The 12,045-nt window shown below is 38.1% G+C and overlaps 1 pseudogene; it reads left to right on the forward strand.

Moving 5' to 3' along the window:
* LOC102501659 (60S ribosomal protein L7 pseudogene) overlaps nucleotides 1-2,025 on the forward strand; it is a 3,871-nt pseudogene extending 1,846 nt beyond the window's left edge.
* The last annotated feature ends 10,020 nt before the right edge of the window (nucleotides 2,026-12,045 follow it).

Below are 12,045 nucleotides of genomic sequence, written 5' to 3' on the forward strand. Positions count from 1 at the left end.
AGCACACACCCCCCATAAGGGAAACCCCCCAAAAAAAAAAAAAAAAAAAAAAAAAAGAGAGGACAATAAAAGGCATTTGAATAGGAAAGGAGGAAATGAAATTGCCCCTATGTGTATAGAAAATCCTAAGGAATCCATGAAAAGACTCCTAACTATGATGAATGAATTCATTAAAGTGATAGGATAAAAAATCATTATACAAAAAACCATAGCATTTTAATACACCAACAATGATCAGACTGAGAAAGAAATCCATCCAATTTATAATAGCCATAAAGTGAAAAACAAACCAAAGCAAAATCAAAGAAAACTTTAAAACTAAACCTAACTAAAGACATGAAAGACCTCTACAAGAAAAAATATAAAAAACTGAAAAATCAATGCAATATGATACAAAAAAACAATGAAAATATATCCCTTGTTCTTGGATTATAAGAACCAATACAATCAATATTTATATTCTACCCAAATTAATTTATTAATTCAATGCAATTCTGATTAATCTACCAGTGACACTCCTCACAAAAATAGAAAAAAATTATATAATTTGTCTAGACTTAAAAAAGACCCTGTATCACCAAGACAATCTCACTACCCAAATTCAAAATATCTTACTGAGCTGTGATCATCAAGATAGCATGGTACTGGCACAAAAACAGACTTGAAGATCAATGAAACAGAATAGGAAATCTGAAAATAAGGCCCAAAACATGCATTCAAATGATTTTGAACAAAGAGTACAAAATTGAATAAAGAAAAGAATGCATTTTCAGCCAATGATGCTGAAAAGACTGATATCCACCTGTAGAGAAATGAAACTGGATCTCTATCTCACTATTAACAAAAATCAACACAAAATGGATCAAAGATCCTCAGACTATAAAACTGCTAGCAGAAAACACAGAGGGAGCACTTGAAAATATTTGAGTGATAAAAGTATTAAATAAAATTTACAAAGCACAGATAACATATTCAAGAATAGAAAACTGAGATTACATCAAACTAAAACACTTTTGCACAGCAAAGAAAACAATAAACTGAGTAAAGAGACAACTCGTAGAATGGGAGAAAATATTTGCAAATTATGCATCAGATATGAGATTGGTAACCAAAATAAAGAGAACTCAAACAGCTCATTCACATAAACCTGATAATCCAATTTTTAAAAATGGGCAAATGGGGCTAGCTTCCTCTTTTCCTTTTCCAGCTGGAACCATGGAGGATAGTCAATAGAAGAAAAAGAAGGCTTATGCTGTGGCAAAAAAAAACAAGAAAAAGGCTCCTGTTACAAAGGCAGCCACCAAGAAAAAAGGTTCCTGCTGTGTCAGAAACCATTAAGAAAAAGCAAAGCAGTTTTGTGGAGCTGAAGATCAAATGCCTGAGAAAGAAGTCTGCTCAAAAGATACTTCAAAAGGCAAGGAGGAAGCTTGTTTATGAAAAAGCTATGCATTATCATAAGGAATATAGACATATGTACAGACAGATTCACATGGCCAGAAAGGCAAGAAAAACTGGCGACTTCTATGCACCTACAGAACCCAAACTGGCATTTGTCATCAGGATCAGAGGTATCGATGGAATGAGCCCCGAGGTTCGAAAGGTGTTGCAGTTTCTTCGTCTTCACCAGATCTTCAGTGGTTCCTTTGTTAAGGTCAACAAGGTCTCAATTAACATGCTAAGAATTGTGGAACCATATATTGCATGGGGTATCCGAACCTGAAGTCAGTGAATGAATTGATCTACAAATACGGTTATGGCAAAATCAGTAAGAAGTGCATTGCTTTGACAGATAACTCTTCGATTGCTCAATATCTTGGTAAATTTGGCATCATCTGTATGGAGGATCTGATTCATGAAATCTATACTTTTGGAAAATGCATCAAAGAAGCAAATAACTTCCTGTGGCCCTTCAAGTTTTCTTCTCCATAAGGTGGAATGAAGTAAAAGACCATCCATTTTGTAGCTGGTGGAGATGCTTGCAACAGGGAGGACCAGATCAACAGACTTATTGGAATAATTAACTAAGGTATCCACCATGATTATTTTTGCAATCTGATCAGTAAATAAACAGAGTGGCCATTTTTGTACTGAAATAAAGTGCAATCTGATCAGTAAATAAACAGAGTGGCCGTTTTTGTACTGAAAAAAAAATGGATAAATGGTTTATTACCTGCTGATAACGATGTACATAGTATTCTCAACTGGACTAGTCTGAGATGTCTTTCATTTTGGGTAAATTCTCTATACAAGCTAACTGATGTATAGAATTGAATGTATAAAAATCATTATTATTTTTTTTTTTAATTTTTATTTTTAGGAGAGGTTTTCACTATAGGGTGCGTGCACTCTCCAGACAGACAGACAGAGACATAGAGACAGAAAGCGAGAAATCACCCCCCAAGGGGGATGGTTACACCGCAATCCCTTCTCCTCCATTCTCCTCTTGGGATCTCGGGCACGCACGCACACGCACCCGGCGTGAGTTTTAAGCCACTGGGTCCGAGACACAAACCGCGGTCGACTACATGGGAGTCCAGCGACATAGCCATTACACTAACTGCTGTTTTTTTAATAATTTTTAAACATAGACAAATGAACTGAACAGACAACTCTTAATGGAAGATACACAAACGGCCAAAAAGCATATAGAGAATGTTCAACATCTCTTATCACAGGAGAAGTACAAATCAAAAACCACAATGAGATGTCACTTAACCCCAGACAGCCACTGTGGAAAATAATAGGGAGGTTTCTCAAAAATTTACAAATACAACTATCATATGACCCAGTAATTTAACTCCATGATGTTTACCCAAAGGACAGGAAAACAGTCAGAAAGACACTTTCACAGCTATTTCAATGATGCTTTATTCACCATTGCTAAGACATGGAATCAACCTAAATGCCCAATAAATGATGACAGCATTTGAAAAGTATGACTTATACACACTATAGAATACTTCCTAGCCATAAAGAATAGTGGGACTCTGACATTCAGCACAAAGTGGATGAATCTAGAAGATTTAATGCTCAGTGAAATAAGCCAGACTATGAAAGATAAACACGGTATATCTGTGCTTAACATATACTATATATCTGCATTTCATGGCCAAAATGGAAAGATTCAAAGACATAATAGTAACGAAGACAAGAGTATATACTAGAGACTGTATGGGAAGAAAGTGGATAATGCAGGGTGGCTGGGAGGGACTCAGCAAGAAAGCAATTAACAGACACAGAATGTAAGATTCTTTATTGAATATGATATGTACAGTAATATCCTTGATTTGATTATTACAAGGTGCATGCATGCTTTGAAAAACCATACTGTATGCCATCAAGATGTACAAATAAATGTAAATGAGAAAAAATAAAATTTCAAAATAACTTTTAAAATTTTAAATAATTAGAAATGCCCTGTCAGGAAAGTATGCATTTATTGCTATAGATTTCTCTTTCAAAGGTTCTCAATGTGTGTGTGTGCGTGTGTGTGTTGGGAGGGTGAAAGTTGGTCGTGGCACAGAAATCACCCAAAAGGAGCTTCTCAAGGTGCACATGCTCAAAGTCAGCTCAAAACTTACTGAACCAACTCTTGTGTAGGGTAGGGAACGGAAGTTCAGAAATATATTTTTTTAAGTTTTTCATATCATTTTACCCTCCTCCCTCCCTCCTTTGGTCTGCTTCCAGTCTTGCTGAGCTCAATATAATATACTGTCTGTGCTAAAGGACATAATCCCTACAGCATTTGGATTTAAAATGTGTGGAGAAAGCTAGGTTGCAATCCAGAATTAAGAGCTATGTACTAAAGTGAGAGAGCTCCATCTGGTTTTTATATTTCAGACACCCTTTTCATTAGGCAAAAAGTCACCAAGGGAACAATGGAAGCTGGACTATGCTCTCCCCTTTGAATTTCAATTGATGGTTTAATAGAGCGCTTCCTGCACAGATGTAGAGAACTGGCTCCTGGCTCATTAGCAATAATGGCATGAGCTGCCATTAATTAGAGAGAGAGATTAGTTTAAACAAAGGGGATTAAATTTAGATTCACTTATTATCCTTTCCATTGTTAGTACTATTGAACCCTGTTGTGGGTGGGATGAGGACAAGAGAATTGGTGATTGTGCAGAATATGAATCAATTATCAAATACATTCTATGCCTGCTCCATGCAAAAATTGCTCTTTTAAGATTATAAAAATACACAGTAGAATAGAACATGAACACCTAGAGATAAAGATGAGAGAGATAAAAGAGGGATAAAGAGGAAGGGAAAGAAGGACTTACATTCTACATTTTCTTTCTTTATTCTACATTTTCTTTATTCTATGTTTTCTTTCTTGATTAAGGAAATTGTTTTTTTTTTTTTTCTATATTTAACTATAGATCCTCCTCTCCTCCAAATAGAGGCCTTGTTTAGAATCTTTTTGTCTGTCCCCAACTCAGTAATGTCTCTGGGGGCAGTTAGCAAAATATAAGATTTTCTCAATTAGACTTGTTCACATATTACATTATAGAGACGTTCTCAATCCTATTAGGCCAAGGTCCTCATTTTCAGAAATGAAACTTTTTGTAATACCCCCTTTCTTATCTTGAAGTGAAATTCTTAGATAATATAACCCACCTGAGCACCCGATTTAGTAATAATTTAAAAAATGTCAAGCATTGGCTGTATAATAGTGAACACAGCTGACTTCCAAACTACCAAAACAACAAAAAATCAATAGAATGTCATATAGTCGCAGAGAAGAAAAATAAAAGTAAAGAAGAAAAGAACATACAAGGCAGAGTCAATTTATATTTAACTTTCATTTCTGCTTTTTCATATAAAATGGATCATTTTTAGGTTATCTCAAGGTGGTGAAGAGATTGTCTCTTAGAAATACTTTCATAAATTAACTAGACAGTCGAATGACGGTAATTTCTGCACCAGTGATTCGACCTTTCCTGGAACATAAATTCTTTAGTCAATTGATAGTACTTTCCCAAGAAAAAATCTATGAATGCATGCACACACTTATACACGAACATTCCCGAGGGTTCTAGGATCACAGAACTGGCCTCTGACACACACATGTTTAGATCCTTCTGGAATCCCAGTGACGATTTCAGCACCACTTTCAAAAGAAAATTTGCCAAACTCATCACAAACCTCTCAATGCTATTGTCTCATAGTTCAATTCCATACTTGTTTATGTATTTATCTATAAAGGTTTGGTTTTTTAAAAAGAATTATTTATTTAATGTTTATTTATTCATTCATTTAATTTGACCAGAGAGAAACAGAGAGTGACAGGGAAAATTAGAAAGCAAGCCACCAGGCCCAGGACTCCATCCGTGGTCAGCCATGTGGGAGTTTCCAGCATCATGCCCCCTGCCAGCCCCAAGGTTTGATTTTTTAAGATAATGTCTCTATACTGACAGAATATTTTTAAAAATCCACTATCTAGGGTCCAGTAGGTGACATGGTGGTTGTCACTAGACTCCCACATGGCTAACTCCAGTTTGAGGCCTGGAACCAGAAGCCTGAAAACATGCTGGCACGTGTGTGTATGTGCCCAAAATCCTGAGAGGAGAACGGAAAAGAAGGAATTGTGGTGTAGCCATCCCCCACAGGAGATGATTTCTCACTTTCCTTCTCTCTGTCTCTGGTGAGTGCATGCACCCTATAGCAGAAATCTAAAAAATAAAAATAAAAATAAAAAAAGGAAAAATCCTTTCATATAAACAAAAACGTCAGCCATCTAAAGTAGGTGTCCCCAATGCCTATGCCACAGATGATTCCATGGCATTGCTCTGGAACCATCCTGAAACTCTCTCTCCACCCCTGGTCTATGAAAAAATCATCTTCCATGAAATCAGTCCCTGGTGCCAGAAAGGTTGGGGGCCACTGAGCTAGTCCATATATCTTCAAGTTTCTTTTTTATTTTCTTTCATGAAAAGAAGAGCGGGGAGGACCCCCAACAGGATCTTATTATACTTCCATCCTCCCTCCATTCTTGCAGCCTGCGGGAGTCACAAACATGCCTGTGGAGACTTTCACATGGTTCCAGAATCACACAGTGCATCTTTGTCCTAAGCTACCATGCCTGGGCCCAAAGTCTACATTTCTAAAAACTATTATAAAAATATGATAATTTTATGACATGCCAAGATACAATAACTCCTTCTCATCATGGTTCCTCTTATGAGAAATTTGAGTAGAGACATTTTTTTCTGTACATCGTTCCCCTCAAATACGGGAATCTTAGATAAACGTGTAGCTCAATCTAAGTAGCCACTATGTTACATTATTAGATAATTTTCCAGAGGGAAGAGATCTTTGGTTATTCATCTTTGCCTTCATTTTCCCACTGCCATATACCCAGTTGGAAATGTATCATCCTTTTTCTGTCAGAGAGAGACAGAGAGACAGAGACAAAGAGGGAGGGAAAAAGCACCCCCCATGAAGTGCAATCATGCTGCAACCCCTTCTGCTCCATTGCTCCCTCCTGTTGTAGTTTCAGGCACACACGCACATGTGGCCAGCATGCTTTTTAAGCCACTGGGTACTGGATTCAACCGCTGTTGGCCATGTGGTATCCAGCCCCCTTAACCACCAGGCTACAGGTCTAACCCAGTGATACATATTTTTAATTTCATTGCCAACCTCAGCTTCCCAAGTACCTGGAACTACAGCTGTTGCTACTATGCTCAACTATGCAATGTGTTTATTTTTTTTAATTTTTTTTTTTGAAGAGAGATTTTTGCTATAGTGTGTGTGTGCTCATTAGAGACACAGAGAAACAGAAAGCAAGAACTCACCCCCTAGAGAGTATTGCCACGTCACAATCCCCTCTCCTCCATTCTCCTCTCGGGATTTTGGGATAAACACCTGCCTGAGTTTAAGCCACTGGGTATGAGACTCAAACCAGGGTCAACTATGTGGGAGCCCAGCAACACTACAACATCTGCTGGTCCCGATTTTAAACTAGCACTTTTTTTTTTCTTTTGGAGAGAATTTTGCAATAGGGTGTGTGTGCTCACTAGAAAGACAGACAGAGAGAGACAAAGAGACAGAAAGCGAGAAATCACTCCCCGGGGGAATGCCCATGCCGCAATCCCTTCTCCTCCATTCTCCTCTTGGGATCTTGGGCATGCACACACACGCACCCGGTGTGAGTTTAAGCCACCAGATCCAGGACTTGAACCGCAGTTGACTACATGGAAATCCAGAGACATAGCCATTATACCAACTCCTAGTCCCTAAACTAGCACTTTTAACTATCGTTTAAATAGTTCATATGTAGGGCTTATCATATGCCAGCAATTGTTCCAAGCACTTTACTGATACTAATCATTTTATTTCTTCCAGTAATTTTTTGAGCTAATTGCAATTATTAACTTGATTTTACTGGTGAAACATCTGAGACAAGAAAGTTTAAATGACTTTTCCAAGGTTACAGAGCTAGTTAATATTATATCTGAGACTTTAGTCTGGCCAGTTAGTCTGGTTTCAGACTCAGTAAAATCAATTGTCTCTTACTATTTTGGGGTGTGTGTGTGTGTGTGTGTGTGTGTGTGTTATCATTTACTGCTTAGTAACTCCTACAATACTGACCAGGAAGTGAATTTTGGTTTTTAGTTATCTTACACAGGAACTGTCTGGCTGTTGTCTATAAAGCTCCATTTTCATCTTGAACCTAAATACAAAACTGTTTCTGACTAATAGGATTTAAAATACCAATTTAATCACAAAGTAATAGAAAATGTTTATGGTGACTGAAAAAAATGAAGATACCAAGGACAAAGCCCTCAAATTAAGAATATGGAAAAGTGCAGCATCCAACAATCCAGACAGTGTGACCCTTCCAAAGTATATTTGAATAAAGCACCCATGGAAATTCATGGATTAAAAAGACTTAGTGCTTTAAGACATTGTTTTGAACATATACGAACAACAGACCTTCCAATGAAGCTTATTTGGTTTACCACAACCTTGTAAAGATGTGAAAAGATATCAATAGCATGTTACCATCATCCTTTCTTGAACGTAACTTAGAAAGCATGACCAGGAGGCTAGAATACCTGAAGTGCTGTGTAAAGAGATTCAACGGGTTGTGAGTACTAAGACACCTGTATGTGCTTGAACTTCAGTGCTGGATCCAAGCAAGCCCAGAAGAATGGAGATCCAGGGACTGTAGGACCAAGAGGTTAAAGGAGAATTATGGTCTCCATAACAGTCTAGAAATGTTACTTTCCCCTTCATGAACACTCACGCCAACCACACCTTGTTACCATATACTCACCTAAAGATAAAAAAAATAAATAAATAAATGGAAATCAAACTTATGTAGCAGAAAAAGAAATAACAGTGACTTGATTTTCTATATCCCACACAACTATCCCCTCTCTACCCCACAGCCCATAAAAAATATATAAAACTGATGAAAAAATACATAGAACCTGCAAGAAGCACATGTCACTGTACATAACTCTCACCTTTCACATAGCTAAGAAACCAAATGCTATCATCTTCCAACGGACCTGTAATTCCTCAGAGCCCCCACTGCCTACTCAAGACTTCATCAAAAAGGAATAGAACAAAGAGATGCACTTGGGGGACCAGCAGTTAGTGTAATGGCTATGTTGCTGGACTCCCATGGAGTCAACTGCAGTTCGAGTCCTGGACCCAGTGGCTTAAACTCACGCAGGGCACATGGGCGTCCATGCCCAAGATCTCCACAGGAGAATGGAGGAGAAGGGATTGCGGCATGGCCATCATCCCTGGGGGGTGATTTCCCACTTTCTGTCTCTCTGTCTCTCTCTGTCTTTCTTGGGGAAAGTGTGCCTAAAAAAAAAAAAAAAAAAAAAAAACACAAAAAAAAAAAAAAAAAAAAAAGAGATGCACTTGGCCAAGCATAGGCAATGTCACCCTCCCAAGGAGAAAGTCTACATTGAGTGCCAAAACATGAATGTTTCTCAGTAAGTTTTTGAGCTAATAGCAATGATTAACTTGATTTTGCTGGTGAAACATCTGAAGCAAGAAAGTTTAAATGACAGAGAAGATGTTTGAGAAGGTGCAGGACCGAAAGCCACGATCCAGCACTTCATCTAGGGAGAGTCGGAGGAGAAGAGGAAATCACACTTGAGCATGAGACACTAACGGAAAGGGGAAAATGAAAGTTCTGCAGAAGCCGAAGAGAAATGAGAAATATCCTCCCACCACCACCACCTATGGTCTACCAAGAAAACTGTTCAGTAAAAGGGCAGAACTGAACAAAAAGAGCATACTGAACTCTAGGTAAAACAGGAATAGGGAAAAACAGACATGATCTATATAGAACTACCATAAAAATTTTAGGAAAAGTAAATCCTACCGTTTCTCATCATTGGGACTGGCAGCGGCGTAATGGTTGTGTCACCGGAATCCCACACGGCCAGCTCAACCTGGGCCCAGCGGCTTGACACTCACACTGGACAATTGTGAGCAAGGACTTTGGCATGACTATCTCCCATGGGGGTGGGGGTTTCTCCTTTCTGTCTCTCTGTCTCTCTGTTCTCTCCAGTGAGCTCATGCACCCTATAGGAAAAATCTCTCTAGAAAAAACTAATAATAACTGCCTCCAATTAAGCACACATGCACACTGAATAAAACTGTAGCACAACACTCCAAAGTGAATTAAATATCTTCAAATAAACATTTTGGAATAGGAACTCTTCCAATCAGAAATACAGTATCATGAACATAAAAGGATAGTAGAAAGGGAATAAATATATTCCATACAGTTGTATTAAATTTTGTTGATTAAGCTCAGGATAAAATAAAAGAAATGGAGACATTCTGGATGGAAAACTAGATCTACTGATATAAAAACATACTGTACAGCATCTAAAATTAAATTAGTGTGGAATTGGTATTTGAAAAAGCCAGGGGAGCCCAGCCCATGGCACCGCATTTGAGTACTAGGTAGGGGAAGCCTGATAGCACATCACTGCTCCTCCCTGTGTGTTTTCTACCTGGCCAGACTTGCTCAGCAGTGGTTCTTCACGGTGGCAGCATGATTATGTAGCAATGAGATTGGTTCCCATTTCTGTCGCTCCCCACAGTCCCAAGAGTCAACCTTCATGTGCACCCTCAAAGGTATTAGTGATCCTGGGCAAAGTCCCTCCTCAAGGCTCTGAGTCCCAGCTCTGGGGGCCCCCCTCTTCCTACTCTGGGTTCTAATAACTCCAATTCTTTGCTCTGTTCCCTCATTCCCAGAAGTGGTAGATGCCTCCTGCAGTTATGCTGTTTGAAAAACGTCAGCATTTCCTTTCCACGTCATTCACATAGAGGACTGTTCACTTGGTCTTCCTCTATTAGCTTCTTTCCATTAAAATAACGTGCATGGTTTCTGTTAGTATTCAGTTGTGTCCTGGCTACTGGTACACTACATACAGTATTTTTTTTATATTGTTAAGTAACTATAAACACTTTTGGAGGGTGCTAAAAAATGACCATTATTGAGATAAATCTGCTTTTCTTGAAATTGAAAAATATAGTAAAAAATATGTAATTAATGACCATAGTAAGCTATATAGCATTAGCTAGGTGCTACCTTATAGTATATTCATTCTACTCAGAGTTTCACGCCTAAAGTCAGACATGTATTCATGGATATGTATATATCAGCAGAGTTTGCTATTGAAAGTAGTTAGATTATTTAAGAAATTTTGTGAATCAATAAAATGTGGGGGGAAAAATGAATGGAAAACAACTGTGGACACCTGAGATTATATATATATATACCTATATATGAAACTAGAAATGGGAAAGTATTGACGATAACATATATGACTAAGCTACTGTGCAGCATCTTCTGGATGGGAAATTACATTTTGTATGCTGTGACAATGCTCAGTGAATAAATGTAAATTAATTAATTTTTAAAAATTAAATTAAAAAAGAAAATACAAATAGAATTAAAAGCAGTTTTAAAAAGAAATCTTATTTCTTGTATTTGTCTCCATAACTTCAAAGTGTCTAGAAATTGGTGTCAACATTTACTAGTACTACCCAACAGTTTATGTCAGAAGACTTACAAAACAGTCTTTCAGTAGAAGCTCTGAGAGCCACCTTGTTCAGATGCTAGTAAGACAAGGTGGGACCAGCTAAGCCTCCTAATCCACCACTCCAAGAAATCTGTGAGCTTCAGAGCAGACCCTGTGAAGTAGCTAGAATAAGCATTTTCAATCAGTTGCTGGAGGAGGTAGGCACAGAGATCTATCTATTGGTCAGACACTAATACTAATAAGGTATCAAATATAAAATGCACATTTATTCACTCAACGAATATCTGCATAAGCCTCTATGTGCTAGACACTATTCCACAGAGAACGAGACAGGTAAAACATCTGCTCTAGTATGGATTACATTCTAAAAAGAATCACAAGATAAATGTGTATAACGCAAAATGTGTTCGAAAATGGTCAGCGGGTGGTGTGGGGGTTGAGGCACTAGATTCCCACACGGCTGACTACGGCCCAGGCCTGATGTGATGGCTTCCTTTCTCTCTCTCTCTCTCTCTCTCTCTCTCTCTCTCTCTCTCTCTCTCTCTCTCTTGTAGAATAGAAAATTATATATACAAAATGGATAAAATTAAATAAAATAATTATTAAAGAAGAAAGAGAAGGAAGGAAGGAAGAAAAAACAGGACCAACGGATACCACAGTGATTATGTCACTCTACTCCCATATATCTGACTCAGGTCTGTGTCCCAGACCTGGTGACTTGAAAATCGCTGTGGGTGCATATGTGTGTATGTGTAAGATGCCAGGAGGAGGATGGAGAAGGGATTGCACTATGGCCATCCCCCTAGGCTGTGATTCCTCACTTTCCCTCTCACTGTCTCTGTCTCTCTGTCTCCAGCAAGTGCACATGCTCTAAGGCAAAAGCCTCTAAGAAGGAAGAAAGAAAAAAAAAAGAAGAAAAGAAAGAAAGAAAGAAAGAAAGGTGAAAGAAAGAAAGAAAGAAGAAAGGAAGGAAGGAAGGAAGGAAGGAAGGAAGGAAGGAAGGAAGGAAGGAAGG

This window comes from Tupaia chinensis, unplaced genomic scaffold (assembly GCF_000334495.1).
Source record: "Tupaia chinensis unplaced genomic scaffold, TupChi_1.0 Scaffold000271_1, whole genome shotgun sequence".
NCBI lineage: Eukaryota > Metazoa > Chordata > Mammalia > Scandentia > Tupaiidae > Tupaia > Tupaia belangeri.